The sequence below is a fragment of the Alligator sinensis genome, unplaced genomic scaffold (genome assembly GCF_000455745.1).
Source record: "Alligator sinensis unplaced genomic scaffold, ASM45574v1 scaffold1059_1, whole genome shotgun sequence".
Lineage (NCBI taxonomy): Eukaryota > Metazoa > Chordata > Crocodylia > Alligatoridae > Alligator > Alligator sinensis.
The window spans coordinates 154,988-159,935 of NW_005842103.1; the positions used below are offsets into that span (position 1 = coordinate 154,988).

General features: G+C 44.8%; 1 protein-coding gene across 4 annotated transcripts in view; it reads right to left on the reverse strand.

Moving 5' to 3' along the window:
- ITGB1BP2 (integrin subunit beta 1 binding protein 2) overlaps window positions 1–4,948 on the reverse strand; it is a 29,811-nt gene that overhangs the window by 4,162 nt on the left and 20,701 nt on the right. The window lies entirely within an intron of this gene.

The following is a 4,948-nucleotide window of genomic DNA, read 5'->3' on the forward strand; positions in this document are numbered from 1 at the left end:
AGGAATGAATGAGCTTGAATGGCAACAGAGAGAGCCTATGTTAAGCAATGGGAAAACAGAAATAGCATCCGAGTTCAGCAATGAAATAAACTTCCGTGGCAAGTTATAGATTCATTGCTCAAGCTACCTGATGCCAAGACCCTCCAACCACCCATCCCTCATAGCATCAAAGATAAGAGCCTCATGACCAAGCAGCAATCCTCAACCCAAATCATTATTTTCCCTTCTAATGTGATTCCTCTACCCTTTTCAATAATGGCTTTACAGAGCATAAGGCTCCTGCTTTCTCCTCACAGGTACTGAAGTTGCCCACATATTTTCATGCTGACAATTCTGTTGCTAGTCAAAACAAGAAGGAACCTGTTGCCTGCATCTGCTTCTCCACCCAAATGCCTTTGTTTGTCAGCTTTAACTCAGTTCCCAAGCTGAAGGCACATTGGAGCTTCCAATCCAGAGAGAAACAGTGAAAACAGCAACTACATTATACATTCCAGAAAAATCAGCAGCTCAGAAGCCACAACAGCAATGAGAAGACATTAAAATGAACACTCATCAATTACCTTCTACAAAAGTCATGACATTCTTTTCTGCCAACCCCGTCCTTTTTCCAGCTCCAACCTCTTACTGGTCATGCCTCTGTCCTTCTTGATATCTTGCCTACATAATCCAGTCTTTTGGTTCCCCTCCCTACCCCTCACCCCCCAAGCCCAAGCACACACACATACTTTGTGTTAGCTTGAAATAAGCTAACAAACAAAACAAAACAAGCTTTATCAGGTACGTTCCCAGTCATATTGGTGTATGCGCTTGGAATCCTTCAAACTGCACACACATTTGCTACTGATATATAGCAATAGTAACATAGCAGAAAATCTTATTCAGTAACATGCAGGAGGATCAGAGAGGAAATAACAGTTTCTCTCTGAAGCTGAAAAGGGTCATTTATTTAATAATATAAATCACTCAAGTTAATTTCTAGCCACAGACCTATGCTAAGGACCCCAACTACTACTAGCAGAAACTGCGACATATGCACCTAACTGCTCAAACACAGCAGCCAGAATCCAGTACAGGGCTAGAGGAAATATGAAATGGCATGTTCACTGCAGCAGATTAAAAAACCCACTAAGTCAAATAGAAACCATCCAGAAGCAGAACTGTGTTTGGAGTGTTGTTATTTTTGAGAGCTAGCACAGCTATCAAGAACATGAGAATTGCCATTTACTGAGTCAAACCATAGATTCATCTTGCCCAGTACCCTGTGTCCACAGCAGCAGAGAGTAGATGCAGAAAGGGAGAGCAAATTGGATGAGACCAGGGTTTTTTCCCCACCACTGCTGCACTCTCACTTGCAGCCTCCAACATTTAAGGTCTACAAAGTTCTAATTCCAAGGCTGTCTCTCTCACTCCAGTGGTCCATAGCTACATCCATCCAATCCCTTTCTGAATCTAGCTAAATTGTCAGCTTCAACCACATCTGGTGGCAACAAGTTCCACACTTTAATTACACACTGTGTGAACACTTCCATGTGGCAATGGCAATTCTTATGTTCCTGATAGATGTGCTAGCCCTCAAAAATAACAACACTCCAAACACACTTCCATGTTTTAAACTTACTGCCTGCTAGCTTCATGCTATGATCCCTAGTTCTTGTATTGTACGGGACAGCAAATAATAAATCCCTATTTACTTTCTCTTCACCATTTAGTATTTTGTAAACCCTTATCATGTCCCCCCTCAAGTGACTCTCTTCCAAACTGAACAGGCCTGGCCTCTTTAGTCTCTCTTCATGTGCAAACCCCTCCATACCCCTAATCTTTCTTGTTGCCCTTCTCTGAACTTTCTCTAGTTCTTTGATATCCTTTCCGAGGTGCGAGGACCAAAACCGGGCACAGTATTCAAGGTGTGGATGCATAGATTTATAAAGCAGCATACCGATACTGTCCGTTTTGTTTACAATTCCCTTCTTAATAACCCCTAACATTTTTGTGTGCTGTTTTGAAAGCTGTTGAGCACCGAGCTGATGTTTTTAGTGAACTGTCCAAATTGACTCCCAGATCTCTTTCACGTGTGGCAACAGCTGACATACAGCCCATCTACATTATTAAGACTGCACCAAAATTCGTATTATAACACAAGTGAAACAGAAACAGCCTAATTTGGCATTAGAAAATCAATAATAAATGTTTATTATTGTACTTTGTGAACAGCTTAAACGGTGTGCCAGTTTGCAGTGATAAACTAAAAAGTGAATTATGACTGGTTAAAGCAGGGGTGGCCAACCAGCAGCACATGGGTGGCACACGAGATCAGGGAGGGCACAGGCAACGCAGTGGCAGATACAGCAGGAAGCAGAGCAGCAAACTGGGCAGGAAGCACGGGCACAGAAACAGAAAGCAGAGCAGCAGATCAGATGGGGGAAGATCAGAGTGGCTCTTAGGGAAGGTGCCAGGTTAATTTATGCACCCCCCCCCCAACTGTCGCAAAGAATCCCCTACGACTATTTGCTAATCTACAGTATCTTCTAATTAATTTTAAAAAACTACAGCATACTCAAGTATGAATTGCATGTCACATTCTTTGGTGTGAAGAGCCCAGATGAAACTTGGAAGCTGAAGCACATTTTGTATCAATATAGTTAGTTACGGTTCTAAATGTTATGGTTTTCAGCCTTGACTGATGCTATGTTAGCAAGCTGAGCACAGTTAGAAATTACACCTTGCTCCATCATCAACAGTGTTATGTCAACATGAAATTTTCCTGCTTATGTAAGATATGTGAAGGGGTCTACCGAACTCGAGGAGGCGGCCAGCCAATTTCACATCTAGAACATGGGGCCAGCCACCATTTTTGCGGATTGAGCACTAGGAGCCCCGGCAGTCCCACCCCTCCCCAGAGACTGCCACATGTCCTGAAACCTCATCTTAATTACCCCAGTTAAGCCCAAGGAAGCCATTAATCCATACATTATTCAGCATGCATTAATGGCTTCTCCGGGCTTCATCAGGGTACTGAAACTGTGGTTTCAGGCCATCCCCAAGTGAAAGCTTTGCACTTTTTGTCGGGCTTGCTGGAAAAATAAAAAACGTACCACCAAGCAGAGAAGCCCTGAAGTCTTGGAGCACAGGGTGCCCAGCCGCCAGGACTTCATGACACTGCCACCCCCTGCGGCCGGCTCCATCCATGTCCTGCCCCCAACCCCAAGCCTCCTGCTTTGAGCACCCCCGCGTCCTACCAGCCCCACTCCAAGACCACAGGGCTTCTCTGCTTGCCTGTAAGTTGGGGTTTTCAGTGAGCCCGTGCTTTTTCGCAGAGCATGCCCAAATTCACAATTTCTGCAGAAATTGCACAATCACGATTTCGGTCGGTCCCCAGGTATTAGGGTAGTAGGGAGTTCAGCACAACAGCAAAGGTTTAGAATGACGATGTACCAGACCTATTGTTTAATACCACAACACAGGACACCTGAAGATGCAACTGCAACCAACTCTATCAGTCCGGGTCTTTGCTCTCTTGAGAAGGGAGAGGCTTCAGATAGTTTACGAGACTTATTCCTGCCTTTGACCCTGGCCTTTGTTCCAATACCAAAGGCCTCTCTCCCACAAATCTAAACAGTGACTAACTCAACAGTGACAAAGCAGAATACAGGCTGGAGTGCTCCAGTCTCAGCGGTCCAGGAAATATTCAAGTGGCAAGGATTTTTGGGGTCATATTTTTTTAATGGATGAACTGTCTACCTGGAAGAGATATTAGACTAGTTTTCAAACAGAATGCCCTTCCTCAGGTTTCATGAGTCCCAAGACAAGGCACTTTATGCACAAAAGCCTGCCTAACATCTTTCCTAACTATGGAGCTGGTCCAATCAAAGCTATTGCCAAAAAAAAAAAAAAAAAAAAAAATCCTTGCCAGAGGGCAAAGAAACCAACTAGGCAGGAAACTCTTTTCAATTTTTTGCTCACGGAGAGGAATTTGGTTGAGAACGTGAAGGTGGAAGGTAACTTGGGTGACTGTGACCATGACATGATGGGATTCAAGAATCTAGTGCAGAGGGCCAGCCTGCAGAGCCACTGGATCCAGCCCGCTTTGGCAACATGGGATTTCAGCTGTAGGGGCTCTTCTGCCATGATGGGGGGAAAGCGTCAGCTTCAGCTGGGCCCTAGCACCTAATTACCTTTGACCCAAACTGAGTCACTCTGGCCAGCAGCCTAGAAAGGTTGCCAACTGCTGCCCAAATCCCTGTTGCTGAATGCTGCAGATGCCCCTCATCTGTGGGCCAGATCTGACCCACAGGTCATAGGTTACTGACCCCTGCCCTAAGGGACGGCAGGAGGGAAAGAAAGCAGGCTGGCAGCAGAATAAAGACACTGGACTTCAGAAAAGCAGACTTCAACAAAACTCAGGGAACTGATGGGCAGGCTCTCCCAGGGAGGCACGTCTACAGGGAAGGGAGTTCAGCAGAGCTGGCTGTACTAGTTTAAGGGCACAGAAGCAAGCTAGTTTCATGGGGAAAAAAGAGAATGGGAAATGGAGCAGGAATTAGCCTAGCTGAACAGTGAACTCTTGAATTAGCTGGAAAAAAAAAAACTTTCACAAGAAATGGGAACTTGGCCATTTTATTAGGTGGAATAGCAATGCTGTAGCCACAATGGTCCATAAATTATGCAAGAGGTAAGGATTTCTTAGGGGGATTAATTTTATTGGACCAACCAGTTGAAAAGCTTTTTCAATGCAAGACGTTCTTCACCAGATCTCTGATCACAGGCAGCCAGGCACAGCATGGTGATCAGAGACCTGACCAAGAATGTCTTGCATTCAAAAGCTTGTCTAACTGTATCCCAACTACAGAGCTGGTCCAATAAGAGAGATCACCCTAAAAAATCCTTGCCTTGGCTGTATTACCAGGGAAGAGTATAAGAGTACTGCTTGGGCATGGAGGAAGATTATCAG